This window comes from Nomascus leucogenys, chromosome 12 (genome assembly GCF_006542625.1).
Source record: "Nomascus leucogenys isolate Asia chromosome 12, Asia_NLE_v1, whole genome shotgun sequence".
NCBI classification, from domain to species: domain Eukaryota; kingdom Metazoa; phylum Chordata; class Mammalia; order Primates; family Hylobatidae; genus Nomascus; species Nomascus leucogenys.
The window spans coordinates 60,047,570-60,065,798 of NC_044392.1; the positions used below are offsets into that span (position 1 = coordinate 60,047,570).

The following is an 18,229-nucleotide window of genomic DNA, read 5'->3' on the forward strand; positions in this document are numbered from 1 at the left end:
TTTCATCACTTTTAAACCTGCACCATTGAGTTGATGCCACATCCATGAATATGATTGATTTAGACAAGACTGAAAAACATAGCATTTTAGATAACCGGGGGTTCAGCCAAATTCTAAGGAGAGGCTTGAGAGCACCTACTCCTCTAGTGGCATTAATATGGCTCCTGGAGGCTGGGCATGGTGGCTCATGCCTGTAATCCTAGCACTTTGGGAGGCCAAGGAGGGCAGATCATGAGGCCAAGAGATCAAGACTATCCTGGCCAACATGGTGAAACCCCATCTCTACTAAAAATACAAAAATCAGCTGGGCATAGTGGCATGCGCCTGTAGTCCCAGCTACTTGGGAGGCTGAGGCAGGAGAATCGCTTGAACCTGGGAGGCAGAGGTTGCAGTGAGCCGAGATTGCACCACTGCACTCCAGACTGGGCGACAGAGCAGGACTCCATGTCAAAAAAAAAAAAAAAGGCTCCCGGAAAAATCAACCCACTTGTTTATACAGCCTGTCTTACTTCATAGGATTCTTGTGAGAATTAAATGAGATCCTGGGAGGATTAGATGACTACAGTAGAAAGAGCAGTCAGATGATAAAAAATATCTGAATTTTAATCCTGAGACTTTACTTAATGTCTTTGAGTTTTAGCTTTCTTATCTGCAGAATGACAGCAGGAATGTCAGCTCCATATATCTCACAGAGTTTCTGCAAGGATCACAAGACACTCACTCTGCATGCTTTTTTTTTTAATTCTGAGTTTGTTATAGGCACAGAGATTTCTTATTTCTGGTCACTGTTTTTTAGATTCATTCACTTTTATCTAGTCCCTTAGTCACCAGTTGCACATATCTACAGAATGATAGGCTGGGATTAGTGGCGTGGTCTATGAAGGTGAAATTGAGTGAAACAAGAAGAACCATAAAAGGCCCCAAATCCATGGCCTTGACTTCATTAAGCAAGTGCAATATTCATCTGTGCAATCCATCTTCAGTGAAATGCAGCCTCCTGACCTTTTGCCAGCTTAGCCCTGCTGTCAGCAGCTGGGGGGCCCTGCCACAGTGCTGGGGAGGGAGCCCCGGGTTGCCCACATTGCAGGTCATCTCAGGAATATTCAAGAGGGACTGTAAAATAAACCCCCAGTCTTGTAATTTTATTTCAAAAAGCAAAAATTCTCCCAGATAATGAGTATTTTGCTCTAATAAGAACCGTAGGATTGATCAGATTCAAACTGTTAACAGATATCCTTATGGTTAATGAAGCAGCATTGAAAATGCCCCTGGATTTTTTGGAAACTTAAATCATACAAAAGCAAGCAAAGAACTGGAGGTAGGGTGGAATAAACTGTCTGTTAGTTAATATACTCAAAATAATGGACACAAAATGTTCTTTGAAAAGTTAATATGTATGAAGAGTTATTTCCCCAATGGGCAAGCAATAAACTTTGATGATTATTGTTGAAACATTCTTTGGATAACATATTTTTCTGTGAATCTTGAGTGGGGGACGGAAGCTTCTGCCATTTTAATTCCTTTGTTAATGTCTTTATGAATGCAATTAACACTTCATTCACGCTTCTTTGTTTCTGGATCCCATTAGGATGTGGTTTATGCCAGTTTCTCTCTCCCAGGAGACAGCCCGCATCACACAACATTTCACTCAGCTGTGTCGCTGAGCACTGACAAACTCAATTTACTAAAGGCAAGAGTGAGTTGACACCATGCTGTGGCAGTTGTCCTGATGGGAGGAAACGACTCATTTCCTTCCAAGGTAGAACCCACCTTCTCTGAGAAGCATGCTTGTGCACAAGAGTATTGAAGACAAGGAGGTAAGGAAAGCCTCTTGGCTGACACAAAGTAAAATCCCTGCAGTTGAAGAAATGCTAAGAATCAAATTTGGTTCCTGGTCTTAAAAGAGAAAACAGCTATCACTTGCCCTGTAGGCACAACAGGCTGCTATTATCTTTATCAAACATTTAGTAAGAGCTAACTAGGTACAAAGTAAGGGAGAAGCCTAGAAGCAGAGGAAATGGTCTCTCTTTTCTGGAGCTTACAATGTAAATAAGAGGCAACAGATAAACATGACAAATACATAAGCCGGGGTGAAAGGCAGCACAGCTAAGTCCTGAATGAGAGGCACAGACCAAAAGAACACTAGGAGTTCAGAAGTCTGTGATGGGGAATTTGGGGAAAGCTTTTCTGGGGAGGTGAGAATTAAATAAAAGCAGTTCCCCCAGCCATTCAATGATTGAACTCACCAGTAAAGAGGGAGAGAATAGGAGGAATTGCAGAGAGGGAAGGAGAGGCAGGCATTAGCTAAGATGCAAAGGTCCAAAATGAATAAGAAGGTTTTTGTTCATGATACATTATTTTCCCTTTATATTAAAGTCTCTCCTCCAATTGATGGCATCATTTCTATTTCAAATATCAGTGTGCTATTTGCTTAACAGCCAAAGGCACTGCAAATGAATATATCTGAATCTTACTACGAACTGTACAGAAGAAGATGCAGGAGGTCTGAAGGGAAGTCAGAGACAAAAGAAGGAAGGAAGGAAGCAAGCACTGCTCATGGTTTGGCATTACATTTTTTCTTTAAATGAAAAAAAAATCACCTATAGATAGGCCTTGAACCTGTGCTATAATTTTAAGTTCGGTTTTCTCTGACAAACACAAAAAAAGGGGAGAATTTCTAGTAAGTGTTATGAAGCATAACATATTACCAGAAAAGGAAGTAAAGCAGCTTATAGCCCAAGTCATCTGTGCCTAACATTAAAGGTATTTTAATATGCCAAGGATGGTATTCCTTATGTAATTTTAACATTATTTAATGGTATGATAATTGGTTGTTTTATTATTTCTGAGTTACTCCAGAAATCTAGCCCTTTTCCCATTAGCTATATATCCTTATTACCAAGATCTTTCTCATGTCTCTTTCCACCAGATCTGGGCTGTTAATGCCGTCATATTCCATTAGAGTAAGGCCTGGATGTATTTCTGCCAGATTGGCCAGCCCCTAGGCATTAAACCATTACAGACCACAGTCATGCCTAAGCACTTTTTGCATTAATAATAAGGGTCATTTTGTTTACATTTTATCATATGAAGCTGTTCTTTGTGGGAAAAATGGCTTCCTATATTACAAATGCTTGGCCAAAGAACAACTAACATTAACATTAACACTGATTCTAATCAAAAGTTAAAGTGTTGGTAATTTTATGAAGGTTATTTCTTTCCCTAAAGCAAATAGCTGTCAATTGTCAGTTTTAGAACTACCATGATTTATTGGAAGAATAACAACTCAGTAGAATTACTGAATTAATTCCCAAACATTTAAAGGGAAAAGAAAAAAAAATGAGAAAGGGATGGTCTGTATGGAGCAGGGAGGGGAAGGGATGGTTCTGAGGCTAAAAAACAAAAAAACAAAAAACCCTTCACTTCTGTCCTTGTGCATTTTTTTATATAGAAAAAGCCACTCTGCATTCCCTGGCCTCAAGCCACTAGGTCACTATGTAAAACATAAACAGGGTCTGTGTTTTGCTGCATTTGAGAAAGATGTAAAGGTGTAAATATGATGGAAGAGGTTTTATTTCCTTTCCCCTCTCAGGAATGGTCTGGCAGCCCCAGGCTGGAGAATGTGTCTCTCCCAAGTACTCTGTCACCCTGGTAACCATGGAGACCATGACGATCGATTAGATGCCATCTGATCTCAACCTCATAAAAAAAAAAAGGCAGCAGATGGCAACCAGGCCACTAGACCTGTCTCAAGAGAGACGAAGAGGAAGAGCGAGAAAGGGAAGGAAGGAGGGAGAAAGGGGAGGAGGTGGGGGTGGGTTGGCGCAGGGAGAAGAGAGCCCAGAAGCAGCTCTGGAAATGAAAATTTTAGAAAAGAATGAAAATAGAAAACAAGGAAAGCAATGGAAAAAAAGAAACTAAAACCCACTGTGCGATAGACTGCCATAGTGAGTTGTAGGAAGATAATTCTATAGAGAAAGCGAATCAGCTATCTCCTAACTTTCTACTTTTATACAGAATGGTGTGGAACCTGGGCCCCAAGGCTTCTCTGACGGATACGCACCAAGTTGGCTCTCAGAATCAGTTGGACTTTGATGCATCCAAAAGAGAATTCTGAGACCTGGTTCTCAGAATGAATGTCCCTAATCAGATGAGACCTTTCAGGGGACTGTATGCATCAATACCTGGTATGTTTGTCAGCCCATCCCCGGCAGTGTTCTAACACTCCTTAAAGGAAGAAGCGATAACCAGGTCAGTAGATACCTAAGGTGAAAAGAAGACAAGAGCAGTTAAGTCAATTCTGGTAACCTAGGAGTCTTAGCCAGTGTCCCAGAGTAATGTAATGGCTAATATTTATGAAGTGTTTATAATATGTCAGACACTGTGCTAAGCACTACATACAGAATATTTAATTTAATCCAGATAACAATACCATAAGTTAGGTGCAATAATTATTCCCATTTTACAGAGAGGACCTGAGGCTTAGAGAGGTTAACTACCTTCATCAAGGGCATACCTAGAATGCAACATGTAAATGTTCAGAACAGCTTACTTATATAGAGAGTTGACTTGCTCACTCTTGTTCTTTCTTTTTCAATCCCCTCCCCTACCTTTTTTTTGAGACAGAGTTTCACTCTGTCACCCAGGCTGGAGTGCAATAGTGCAAACTCAGCTTACTGCAACTTTTGCCTTCTGGGTTCAGGTGATTCTCCTGCCTCAGCCTCTGGAGTAGCTGAGATTACAGGTGTGCACCACCACATCTGGCTAATTTTTGTATTTTTAGTAGAGACAGAGTTTCACCAGGTAGCCCAGGCTGGTCTCGAACTCCCAACCTCAGATGATCAGCCCACCTTGGCCTCCCAAAGTGCTGAGATTACAGGCGTGAGCCACCGCACCTGGCCTTCTCTTCCTTTTTATTTATTTATTTTCATTTTTTATTTTTTGAGATGGGGTCTTGCTACATCAGTCAGGCTGGTCTCAAACTCCTGGGCTCAAGTGATCCTTCTGCCTCAGCCTCCCTAGTAGCTGGGACTATAGGCATGCACTATCACACCTAGCATTTTTCCCTTTTACATTTTATTTCAGATTTTTGCAGATTACAAAATAGGACATGTCCAATATAGAAAACTGCTTAAAACAAGAGAAAGAAAGGGAAAATTATCTACAATCCCATTAGTCAGAGATACGTGTGATAAGCATGTGGATTATGTAATATACATATATACATATATATATAGAGAGAGAGGGAGACAGACGTGTATATTTTAAGCAAATATAGTATTAAATCTTAAATACTGTTTGGTTAACCTACTTTTTTTTGGAACATTATATTATGAAAAACTTTTCATATTTTTGACTCTTCCATTTTATCTGATTTAATGATTAGAGCATTCTACTATCTGATGTATCATAATTTTATTTAACTACTTCCTTATTATTGGATTGTAATTCCAGATTTTTGCTACTATAAATAATGCTACGGTGATCATTCTTGTATGTAAACCTTTTTTGTACTCCTCTGACTTTTTTCTTTAGAATGAAAACATACTTGCTAAGTCAAAGTGTATGTTTTCTCAAAACTTCTAAATTGACGTATAGCATATATACAACAAAGTGAATAAATCTCAAGTGTACTGCGAGTTGAATTCTACATGTGTATAGACAACGGGTATAACCACCACCCAGATCAATGGATTAAACATTTTCCAGAATGCTCTTCATGCCTCTTCCCAGTCAATAGCTATCCCCTGTTCTTGAACTTCATATAAATGGAATCATAGAGTGTGTATTCTTTGGTTTCTGGCTTCCGTCACTCAACATAATGTCTGCGAGATTCATCCATGCTGTGGAGTATAGCAGTAGTTCATTCTTCTTATTGCTGCATAGTATCCTTTTAAAAAAAAAAACTACAATTTATTGATTATTTTTTTCTGATAGACATTTAGGCTATTCTGAATAAAGCTGTTATGTATATTCTTATACATGTCTTTTGGAAGACATATTTTTACTTCAAAAAATATAAACTAGGAGAGGCATAACTAAATCATAGAGTAAGGCATACTTTTAGCTTTAAATGCAGAGTAAACATTTTTAAAGTTTTATTTTGTTTTTGGAGAGGGGGCCTACTTTTAAATTGATCTCCAAAACAGCTGTACCAATTTGAACTCCAACTATCCAATGTCATGAGTGTACCCTTCCCCTTCCCTCCTTACCACCAGCTAGTGGGCATTTTCATTCTTCTTAATCTTTGCCAGTGTGAGAAACAAAATGGTATCTCATTGTTTAGATTGTGTTTGATGACCAAGAAAATGTTAAAAAATTCTTGCTATGTTACTAGATATTCTTGTTTCTTCTTTTGTAAATTGCCCGTATACATCATTGCCCTATTTGCTATTAGCTTTAAGATAAGGCAAAAAGCTTAAATATAATCCATATAGTATGTATAGATCCATTGGCATTGTAAGAAAAATTTATTGGTATTTATAACCAAAAAATATTTACATTCTTTCCATAAGTTGACATCCTGCTCTATATATTTCAGAACGAAGCTAACATTTACAGAACACCAATTACTGAGCACATTTACTCTTTAAAACAGCCCTATTTATTTCATTCTTACAATTTCATTCAACTTCAGAGGTGGCATTTAGTTTTCATGAAAACTCAAAAGGTATTTAATATTCTGCCTATTTTTACAACTGCAGAAATCAAAGCTCACGGGGCTCAGGGTCACAAATGATTTAAGTGGTGGGACTGGGATTTAAACCCAAGACACCCCAAGTCAAAAGTAAATTATTTTTCTCTTTTCTCTAGATGCCATTGCCTAGGTCAGTGCTCTGGCCTATCATCTGAATGTTTGTATCCTCCTAAAATTTATATGTTGAAATCCTCACCGCCATAGGTGATGCTGTTAGGAACTGGGGGTCCTTGGGAGGTGACTGGGTCTCGTGAAGGCAGGCCCTCATGAATGATCAGTGTCCTTATAAGAGCTGCCCCCAAAAGCTCCCTCACCTCTTCCAATATGTGAGGACACAGCAAGAAGGCACCATTTTTGAACAAGGAAGTTAGCCCTTACCAGACACCAAATCTGCTAGCACCTTGATCTTGGGCCTCCCAGACTCCAGAAATGTGAGAAATAACATTTCTATTACTTGTAAGTCACCCAGGTATGGTATTTTGTTACAGCTACCTGAACAGACTAAGATAATCAGTGATTCTCTCCCCTCCTCCACCCCGCATTTCAAACCCTAAGAGGGCATCTGAATTCTAGAACCTTATCCTTAACTCCCTTCCATTCTCAACACACATCTACCATTCCATTACCAAAGTCCAAAGAGTATCAGGATCTCTGGGCTATCAAGAAGGTGGAGAGTATGAAAAAATCCATGTTAGCTCATTTATTTTAGAAACTTTTCTTTGTGTGTGGTGTGTTTTAAAATCCGAGTAATGGTTTAATAAACCCAGAAGTGGAATAAGTAGAAGCAGAAGCGAATCTAGGATCTTTTCCTCTTAATAAGTTACTCCTTTTGGGGTCTGAAGCTTATATAATTTTAGAAGCTTTTTAAAAGAAAAAGAAGACAAGAATATTTATACAAAATTAGGTTTGAGTGTTGATTTAAAGTGAGAAAAGAAATTGCTATCAATTACACATTTTAAAAATATTTAACTGCCAGAAGAATCACAAAATTTTTATATATATATATATATGGTACTTAATTGCCCTGACACCCCTATGTAATTATGCCTTCATTTTTTGGCTCTATATATTCTTGGGTCACAACTTCATATAACAAAGATTTTTGTAGTATTTTCTATCAAGAGGGTACGTATAAAGATAGAATAGTCTTTCCAGTAGCATGGTTATCAAATTTATTTTTCATTAAGAATTTGGAAAAGTGTCTGTGAGCTTCATAACTCATTATTTGTACTGTCACATAAATGCTTGGGATTATAGTCAGTTTTAGGAAATTTCCATCAAATTTTTGTCATATGTGAGCTCTAAGATTTCAGAGTATTTCTAATTTGTTTTTGTTGTTGTTACTGTTCAATGACTAATCTTTTTTTCTCTTTGAATTTAATGAATTTACATAAAAAAATTAGGTAGTCATTTTGCATTTAAGGAATAAAAATCTTTTAAAAAATACAAAGAATGAAAGGATTTTAGCCAAGTTTACACTTCTTTTTGCTATAATTTTTAACAATTCATCTCATCATAACTTAATGCAATGTGCAAATGCAGCACCCATTACGATCACTTAACTAAATTTAAGGAAGTACATTGTTAACAGTGGCCCTCAGAGGAAACGGATTTATCTTCTTTTAAAAACTCTATGGTATATAAACATTACGTAATAATGCTACTTAACCACCTCTTGTCTCAAGACTCATTACCCGGCGAGGTGCGGTGGCTCATGCCTGTAATCCCAGCACTTTGGGAGGCTGAGACAGGCAGATCACGAGGTCAGGAGTTTGAGACCAGCCTGACCAACATGGTGAAACCCTGTCTCTACTAAAAATACAAAAATTAGCCAAGTGTGGTTGCGGGTGCCTGTAATCCCAGCTACTTGGGAGGCTGAGGCAGGAGAATCACTTGAACCCTGGAAGTGGAGGTTGCAGTGAGCCGAGATCCAGCCTGGGCAACAGAGCAAGACTCCGGTCTCAAAAAAGAAAAAAACAAAAACAAAACAAAAAAACACAAATGCTTTAATAGTTTTAAAGCAAAAGCTGTTAGAGTCTAGATAACTAAAACTACACTTGTGAGTTCAAGCTTACAGATAAGTCGCTCTTAATAAAATATCTTTTGATATATATAGTTCTTTTTTTTTTTTTTTGAGACAGTCTCGCCCTGTCACCCAGGCTGGAGTGCAGTGGTGTGATCTCAGCTCACTGCAAGCTCTGCCTCCTGGGTTCACACCCATTCTCCTGCCTCAGCCTCCCAAGTAGCTGGGACTACAGGCACCTGCCACCATGCCCAGTTAATTTTTTTATATTTTTAGGAAAGACAGGGTTTCACTGTGTTAGCCAGGATGGCCTCGATCTCCTAACCTCATGATCTGCCCGCATCAGCCTCCCAAAGTGCTGGGATTACAGGTGTGAGCCACCACACCCAGCAAGTAGTTCTTTTAAGTAGTTCTTAATAAAATATGCTTCCTCCCCATGCCCCTACCCTAAATCTTATATTGTTCTTACAAAACTTTGATCAAGAGTAAAAATATATCCAGGCAGATGTATATGTCATACAATAGCAAGAACAGTAAAGCCCAACTAATGACTTTGGGTTTAAAAAATATAAGACAAGTATAATGTACTCAAAGGTACATAAAGAAAAGCTTTCATGGGGGTAATATTGAAACAGTCACAAAGGTTAAGAAAATAGTGATATCACCCAGGCATGGTGGCTCACGCCTGTAATCCCAGCACTTTGGGAGGCAGAGGCCAGAGGATCACCTGAGTTCGGGAGTTCGATACCAGACTGACCAACATGGAGAAACCCCATCTTTACTAAAAATACAAAATTAGTCGGGCGTGGTGGCACATGCCTGTAATCCCAGCTACTAGGGAGGCTGAGGCAGGAGAATTGCTTGAACCTGGGAGGCGGAGGTTGCAGTGAGCCGAGATTGCACCATTGCACTCCAGCGTGCGTAACAAGAGTGAAACTCCGTCTCAAAAAAAAAAAAAAAAAAAGAAAAGAAAAGAAAATAGTGATATCAAAGTACAAATGGCTGCAATGTTAAAATAGGCAAAAACTACTATGCAAGAGCTTCTTTTAAAATGAAAAATAAAGAACACAACACATGAGTCGGTGATTTTCCTGTTCTACTCACGAATTTTAGTCTTTATAAGGTTGGTTAGGTTGACATTTAGAAGAGTTTCTTATCACATCTGATGGTCTCATTCCAACTTCATAGGGTGGGTCTTCCCCAAGGAACCTCTAATTTTGGTTATTATACAATTTCAAAGTAGCGCAATATCGCCATGATGTGCTGGGGCATGAAGATGTGTCCTGCGTATCAATGGAAACCAGTGTGGAACTGAACACCCTCTGCTCCTTGGGCTCCAGCAGGTAGAGCATTGTGACCAGCAGGTGTTGGTAGTAGAACCAGGACATCTATTTCCAGGCCCGCACCAGCTCCATCCCTGCCAGGCACCTCCTGCGATGAGGTGGCATTTCAGTCTCCCAGTGACTAATCTTAAATCGGCTTTGAATTGATGGCACTCACTATGAACTAATTTGTGATGTATGTCCTCCTTCTAATGGTGTATTATGCTTTATATTATCTTTGTCAATATAAACATTCCTGTCTAGTTATAAATTTAAATATTTTAAAAACATATTCATATAACTCATTCTTTTTTATTGATTAGATGATTAAATAATATAAAAGCCTATTTACTATTTCTATTCACAATTTATCTCTTCCTCTTAATGATTTAGTAATTTTGAATTTTTTTTTTTTTTTTTTGAGACAGAGTCTCACTCTGTCGCCCAGGCTGGAGTGCAATGGCGCAATCTCAGCTCACTGCAACCTCTGCCTCCCAAGTTCAAGCGATCCTCCTGAGTAGCTGGAATTACAGGCGCGGCACCACACTCAGCTAATTTTTGTATTTTTAGTAGAGACGAGGTTTCACCATGTTGGTCAGGCTGGTCTCAAACTCCTGACCTCGTGATCCATCCCCCTCGGCCTCCCAAAGTGCTGGGGTTAGAGGCGTGAACCACTGTGCCCAGCTGGAAATGATACTTTTTTAAAAAAATATTTTTTAGAGACAGAGTCTCATTCTGTTGCCCAGGCTGGAGAGCAGTGGCAAAATCATAGCTCACTCTAGCTTCAAATTCACAGGCTCAAGTGATCCTCCTGTCTCAGCCTCCTGAGTAGCTGAGACTACAGGCACACACCACAGTACCAGGCTAATTTTGAAATTTTTGGTAGAGATAGGGTCTCACTGTGTTGTGCAGGCTGATCTCAAACTCCTGGCCTCGGCATCCCAAAGTGTAAGAATTACAGGCATGAGCCACCACACCCAACTGTTTTTTGTTACAGTTTACTTCTAGATATCAGAATTATTTCTATTGACTTTATATGTAAATCTATGAAAAATAGTTTTAATGTATAGTACAAAAACACAATCGTGTACACTGCATCTGCATGTGCATTCCGAATAGGAGAGAACTTCCTTTCAATTAGGTGTCAGTAGAAACTAAATCCTCTGCTACAATTGATTGGAAAGAATTTTCCACAGACCAGCCTCTGGTTCCAATCCATTTCAAACCTTGCATTTCCTCTACTAGGGTCTCTGATGTATTCATATTGTGATTTAACCTTTAGATATGCCCCTTTATGTTATGACACCAGGTGAGTTTCCACAGTGGGCTGTTGGTATCTTCCTGAAAGCCATTCCTAGAACAGCATTCAACCCAAAAGAACGTATCTCCAATTCTACTTGCCTTAGCTGTCCCCCTCCCCAAAATGCCTGCAGCGCCTCGGATGCCACCTGATATAAGGAGAAGTTGGAGTACAAAGAGACAACAGTCTCACCTATTGTGACTACAAAATCCCACTTGTACAAGTTTTGCCAAAACACATGGCAGGTAAATACATTGCCAGGGTTCCTCCTATCAATTTGAGAGGCAGTGAAGCTTGAGCTTCAGGACAAATCCACCTCTGGAGTTTGGGGAGGGAATTACTATTTGGAGAACAAGAGACAGGTGGGCCAGTGGAGAGTGAAGATGCAATCTGGTTCTGCTGCATGGCTCAAATACTGTGATTCCCTATCCTTAGAATGTCAGAGTCTTCCAACTCCTTGACACGGGATCTAGTGTGGGAACTCAATCAGGGCCTGTCTTAGACTAAATGAAGTAAGAAAAAATATAACCTTTCCCATCTTTTGTTCATTTTCTTGCCCCTTTCACTTCTTTAGGGTTCACTTTTCCTTTTATCTCTTTCAGTCATATAGTGCCCTCTGGAGATTTTCCTTCCTTCCTATGAAAGTTTGCTCTTGGTAAAGGCTCAGATATTTGCCATTCATTCATTCACAAAAGTTTATTTTGCATATACAAAAGACTAGGCACCATTTTAGGCACTTAGTCATTTACTAGGGATAAAGCAGTGAAAAGGACAAAAACATCTCTGCCTCACAAAAGTTATAGTCTGGAGATATTGAGACAGAAAGTAAACAAATGTTCACGTTAGCAAGGCCAAGTTTTTAGTACCATATTAGTGCTCCCGTGGAAATTTGCATTTGAGGTCATTTACCTCTTGTTAAAGGAGTGTCTTTATTCCAGAGTCAACATAATTTCAGTCAGCAGGCATTTGGGGAAGTATTTCAGATGGGGAAGGGACATTTTCCCAATTCCTTGGAGCTTTCCATTTTTATTTATGTACAGAACTGGTCTTGGTGTACACAAATTAGGCTGACCATCCTCCAGCCCACGCCACTCCATTTGAAACTGTGTTATTATTGTTAGAACCTCTAGAACAGTCTCTGGTCTCTTGACCAGGGCATCTTGAGGACTGTTTTAAACTGTACACCATGTTGTATATACTTATTCTCTTCAAAGGGTCCCATGCTAAGCTTAAGTATAACCACGGTAGATCTCTGTTTCTAATAATTTAGATCATTTTTCTTGGTCTTATTCAAACTACCCCACATATGACAGTCTCTTAGGCTTAGTGCTAAACAGTTTCATAATATAGTCATTCACACTTTAGAGGAAGTCCTCTTACTTCTATTACAATGCAGTTGATCATCTTTTCACCCATTTGTCAATATTACATTCTTTTTTTATAAAGGCAGTTTTGAAAATTTTCATTTTTAGCACTATGCAGAAGTTCTTCGTTGTTGACAACTTGTATTAGTTACGATTTCTTTATGTGTGTGCAACAGAAAATTCAAACTGGCTTCTAAAATAAGATAATAGATGGCTCACAAAGCTCAAGTCCAGAGGTATTTCAGGCTTTCAGATTGATGGAGTCACGTGCTGCAGCCCCATTTCCCAGTAGTTCTCTTAGCTCATCCCTTTCCCAACTCACAGCTTCATCCTCAGCCAGGCAGCTGTAGTAGATGGCCTCACATCTGTGGATAGCAAAGTTCAGAGACTGTTCCCATGGTCGTCCCTGATGAACAAGGAGATTTTCCCCAGAGGCTCCTAGAAAACCTTTCCTTTTGCCTCATTGGCCCAAAGTATCACGTATCACATGATCATTTCTGTTCTTCTTTTTTTTTTTTTTTCCACATGATCATTTCTCAACCAACCACAGACAAAGCACTGCGATGACCGAATCAGGCCCTCCCCTGGAATACAGTCTCGGTGGGAAGAAGGGCTCGAGATAGATTCTCCTGAGGCACATGGGCTTCCTGGCGGAGGAAAATGACAGACATAATCAGACTCCTCATAAGAAGGAGTAATGGAAACAGATCCTATGTATCCTTTTACTTCAGAAGTCATTCTAGTTGCCTCAGTGATATTTTGTTAATTTCTGAACTTATTTCTCCAGCCTCTAGGTAATAAGACAAGTCTCATGCCAATCAATAACCATAAAAAAGAAGTTAAAATTATGTTCAGAATCTTCTGCCTGAGAAAATGAGCCTGAATGTAGTATGCAGGTGACTAAATAAATAATTTGTTTAAGCTAAGGGAGTTAAATTTTAGTTACTGAAAACATTCCACAGGCCTTAGCTGCCAAACTTCCCACTGAAAGGCCTGAGTGATTTTACTGAGTATACTTTCCATACAGAAGGAGCCTTTGCCAATCCCATCCCAATGTGTACGTGATAGGATCACCGTTACTGGGTTTAACCTGCACCTTGAGGTGTTTTGGACAGCTGAGGCACTTGGTCATACTCTCATTCTCTGCTCTCTGCCTTCAGAGGCATTTTCTTTCTTGAGTTAAACCTCAGAGGACTCTTAAAGTTTCAAGGAGATTTGGTGTTCCCCCTCTCTTTTCTTTGAGAGGAAGGACAGAAATGGGGTATACAGAAATCCTTAACTTTATGTAAATGACCCACCTTTCTTTCTTTCCCTGGAGTGTTATGAAAATAAGTGTTCTGAAAACATTTTTCAAACTGCTCCCTTGAGGTGTGAAGAAAAGTGCCATCAGTCCCTCAGGTTTTCTACAAAAGCTTTTAAATCAGAGGAGGGAAGAAGGAAAAGTAAAACACATGCCTCCAGCATTTTTCAGATATTTTGGAATTTAAAAAATATATATCATTATAGAAATTGTTTTGGTTTTTCACCATCAACTAGTTCACAGACTGGGCCTGTTGCTGGCTATTGACTTAAGAGGAGCACCTCTTGGGAAAAGGTTAGCACATCAGAGTGGTGTTTGTTAAAACTGACAACGTGATAAACTAGGTTTGTATTTACTCTATCATTACCGAGGATACTTTTAACATCCTTTTGATGTGCTAATAGTCCTTCCTGTGGAAAATTATGCAAACAAACAAACTATTAATTAGATCAAGAGCAGCAGTCTCTGTAGAACTACAACATGCAGATTTGCTGATGTGGATGGACTTGAGCCAGGCAGTGGCCTTTAGCTGCAAGGGATGCTCTCAGAGGCCAGCTCTCTGTGCACATCTGTACACCTCCCGGTAAGGACTACAAGTCCACTCACCCACTACAGATTTCAGAGACCTCCATCCTTCAGAGTGGGGCCAGAGGAGGGGTGCTCTGGATACATTGTTCCAATTCACCTGGGAAGATCAATTGAAGATGGCACTTGAGGAACATGGGGGACTTAGGAAGGCAATGTAGAATTTTTCAAAAATCTTATGAATTCCTAAATGTTCATAAGAGCTTTTATATGGGTTACAGCTTTCTACAGAGGTCAAAAAAGTTTTATTGGAATGAAAAACCAAGAGCCACAAAGATTATGTGGCATGTGCCAGCCCAAGTCCTGGCTGGCTGAGTGCATTTCACTGGTCAACATCTTATAGTCATATGAGCTACCATCTGTAAGGGTGAGGTAACCATTACTATTATCAGGTGACTGATGCTAATTTTGCCCCAAGTTGGGCCTGACAATTTGTATGCCGATGCTCGAGTCACACTGGGAGGGACTATGCTATTCCTTGGTCCCAGATGTGCTCCAGTTTTATCCGCAGCCCCAGTCAGCCCTGACTCTCACTGATGCTTTATTGCACTGGCAGTTTCCATCTCGCTGGCTGCCTGCTCTTCCTGTTGGGTGACTTTCGGCAGCACAGCTGCTGGCAGACATTGTGTCACATGCTTTTTTTTTTTATTCTCTTTAGCTCTAGGTTTTATTCTCCCTCCCAAGAGTCATCCCTGCTTGCTTTTTCTTCTGCCCAAGCATCAATTGTTCAGGTAGTTCTTCTCTCTTTGCAAAGTTAACATTGTAACATGTAGAGTAACACTCAGTGAAATTTTAGGGAGGAAAGGGAGAAAAAGTGCTTTCCCACAGAAAACCTCAAGATTCCCAAGTCTGGAGCAGTCTGACGCCCAGGTAAAGTTCTGTATCCTTCTCTTTCTACTCCATTCCAAGCATGATCCAGCTATATAAACTGATGGAAAAAGGCTCCTTTCTCTTTCCATGGGGTATGATTATAAAAGTGCCATGGAGACTTTCTCTCCAACCCTGAGCCATCTTGTTACCTTGAGGAAGCCTTAAAATGCCACCACTTGAGAAGCATTCCTTTGGCCTAAATAAGGTGTTTATCTGGTTAAAATGAATTTTTAAAAGACGGGTCACTTTAGTGTAAGTTAGTCATCTGGGCCCCTTGAGGAGAAAGCTCTGAAGAGGTAAAGGATGTCAGGAGAGCACATTTTGAATAAGTTCTGGAGTGAGACAAGAGTGGGGATGAGGCTGGGGGAAGTGGATGGCACAGGAGGGAAGGATGTGTTCTCTGTTGATAAGTCTCATCTGCCTCACACCTTTGCCGAGAATCCACCCTTGATACATTGGCTTCCAAGACCAAGCAGGGCCCTGAGACTCACAGCAGGGGCAGGACTCACCCTGGGTCCTGATGACCTCAAGACCTCAGTTTTGGATTCTGCAAAGTAATCAGTTAACTGAATGAAAAAATACTGGGCTCTCTGCTTTGGGGATTTTATTTTATTTTTTAAATTTTAGTTCTTTGTTGAACTGACAATCGTTTCTTGGAACTGGCTAAGTATGTCACTGAGCAGACTGGCTGCTTTGCTGAAGAATCGCAAATGAATGACATGACCAGTTCTTTTGTTCGCATGTAACCACAGCCTTGAAAAACCAGGCTCTCTTAATGCATCAGCAGGGCCTCTGGGAATATGGCCTAGTCCTAATTTTTTCATCTGCAAGTGAAGATCATAGTAACTCCTACCTTGTAAAGTTCTTTTTTTGTTTGTTGAGACAGGGTCTCACTCTGTCATCCCAGCTGGAGCACAGTGGCATAAACATGGCTAAATGCAGCTTCAACCTCACATGCTCAATCAATCCTCCCACCTCAGCCTCCTGAGTAACTGGGACCATAGGCACACGCCACCACATCCGACTATTTTTTTTTTTTTTTTTTTTGAGACAGAGTTTCACTCTTGTAGCTCAGGCTAGAGTGTAGTGGTGCGATCTCAGCTCACTGAAACCTCTGCCTCCCAGGTTCAAGCAATTCTCCTGCCTCAGCCTCTGGAGGAGCTGGGATTACAGGTACCCACCACCATGCTCAGCTAATTTTTTGTATCTTTAGTAGAGACGGGGGTTTCACCATGTTGGCCAGGCTGGTCTTGAACACCTAACCTCAGGTGATCCACTGGCCTTGGCCTCCCAAAGTCCTGGGATTACAGTCGTGAGCCTCCATGCCCGGCCCATCCGACTAATTTTTAATTTTTCTGTAGAGATAGGGTCTCCCTATTTTGCCCAGACTGGTCTCAAACTCCTGGGTTCCATCCTCCCACCTCAGCCTTCCAAAGTTGGGATTACAGGGGTGAGCCGCTGTGCCCATTCATAAAGTTCTTTAAGGATGAGTGATAGTGCATATGAACGGCCTACACAATGCCTGGCAAATACTAAGCACCCAGTAGATGCCAGTTGTTATTTTTAATATTAGCGTAAGGGCAGCATACCAGTTATTTAATAACTAGTATCTTGACAATCAGGAAGACTTACAGCATCTTCCCAAGGAGCCTCATTTATCCCCAGAGAGTAGTATCTAGGGAGGAAGACACATCTGCAGCCTTTGTTACCCCACTAGATATAAGAGTAAGGGAAAGAGGAGAAAGTTCCTTCTCCCCAGTGTTCTGCAAACTACCATTGTACATGCAGAAAGCTGCACCCACATTGAGCATGGCCGTCTGGGGGAAGGAGCAAGGACTGGGGACTTTGGAAAAGTCTGAGTCTGATTGAATTCTAGTCTGTTCTCAGGAAAATGATTTGTGTCCTCAATGCACACATAAGCGTATGGCTTCAGCACATGCATACTCACACACACACCCACTTACAGGTTAGAACATCATCGCACTGGGTGTATTTTTCCTTGTCTTCCTTCTCATCTCTTGCATCCTTTTCAGTCCATTCGGGCATAATTATTATTGCTCTGCTGGCTTGGTTCTGCAGCTCTCTAGAGTGGAGCAGATGTCGACAGCTCTGAAAGATCCCATGCTATTACACAGCAGAACAAATGAGGATGTCAAAAAAGGCTCTTCAGTCTAACAAGAAAACAGAGGAAAGAGACAAAAAGAATAAAGCCTTTGGAGACCAGCAGACTCGCTCTGATTAGATCTTATGCTAACATGATGCCCACTCTGTGTACTAAGAGTGATTTAATATGTTTAAATGATACAGGGGAAATATGTCTTGGGGAAAAGAAAACACAGAGAAAAGAGAATTTCTTCCCTGGCAGGCATGATTAAGATGGTGTGGGCTTCCTTGAAAATGCGACTGCAGCATGAGACTGTTGAGTGCAGGCCCAAGCGTATTTACTTACAATGCCTGACATTGTCTCATTATACTGGGCAGTGCCGGCTTTCTCAACCACTGGGTGAGTGATAGGAGCTGTTCAGATGGATTAGCTGGCTAGGTGCATAACAGAATGTCAGCCTCACTGCTGGGTCATTGTTTCTTCCCTTAACATGGGAAGCTATAATTTATAAACATCTTATATATGGGGCCACAAGTCCACAAATCCTAATTATCCAAAACAAAGATTAAAATACTCTAGAATTTTGAAAGTGAGAAGACGGAGGTCTCTCAGCAATCAAAGTGGATGAACCGAAGTCCATGTATTATGGATCACGTAAAGTAAC

General features: G+C 40.4%; 1 long non-coding RNA gene and 2 pseudogenes across 1 annotated transcript; 1 reads left to right on the forward strand and 2 right to left on the reverse strand.

Moving 5' to 3' along the window:
* Positions 1 to 723: 723 nt before the first annotated feature.
* Positions 724 to 7,261, reverse strand: LOC100595986. The gene is made up of 3 exons (XR_121933.3): positions 7,076 to 7,261; positions 4,185 to 4,263; positions 724 to 1,854 (listed from the first exon to the last, which is right to left on the reverse strand). It is a non-coding gene; the product is annotated as an uncharacterized LOC100595986 (long non-coding RNA).
* A 2,443-nt stretch (positions 7,262 to 9,704) lies between these two features.
* Positions 9,705 to 10,138, reverse strand: LOC100591647 (annotated as a pseudogene).
* Positions 10,139 to 17,837: 7,699 nt separating this feature from the next.
* Positions 17,838 to 18,229, forward strand: part of LOC115837574 — a 56,959-nt pseudogene continuing 56,567 nt past the window's right edge.